This window comes from Eimeria mitis, genomic scaffold, assembly GCF_000499745.2.
Source record: "Eimeria mitis Houghton genomic scaffold, Emh_scaff826, whole genome shotgun sequence".
Lineage (NCBI taxonomy): Eukaryota > Apicomplexa > Conoidasida > Eucoccidiorida > Eimeriidae > Eimeria > Eimeria mitis.
Genome location: NW_013576068.1, coordinates 10734 through 11014, shown reverse-complemented (window position 1 = coordinate 11014; position 281 = coordinate 10734).

Here is a 281-nt window from a genome sequence, read left to right as displayed (position 1 = left end):
CCCTGAGGAGCGCCGTATTCACGCTGCTGCTGGGTGAGGTTCTTGCTGCAGTGCTGCGCAGCTACATGCGGTGCAGCAGCAGCAGCAGCAACAGCAGCAACAGCAGCAGCAGCAGCAGCAGCAGCAGTCTGACAAGGCTAGAGAGAGAAGCTCGCTTCTGCAGCGAAGCTGCTGCTGCTGCTGCTGCTCTTAATGATCTGTGTGCAGCAGCAGCAGACAGCCACGTTGCTGCTCTCAAGCAGTCTCTGGTGAGCTGCTGCTGCTGCTGCAGCAACAAATAT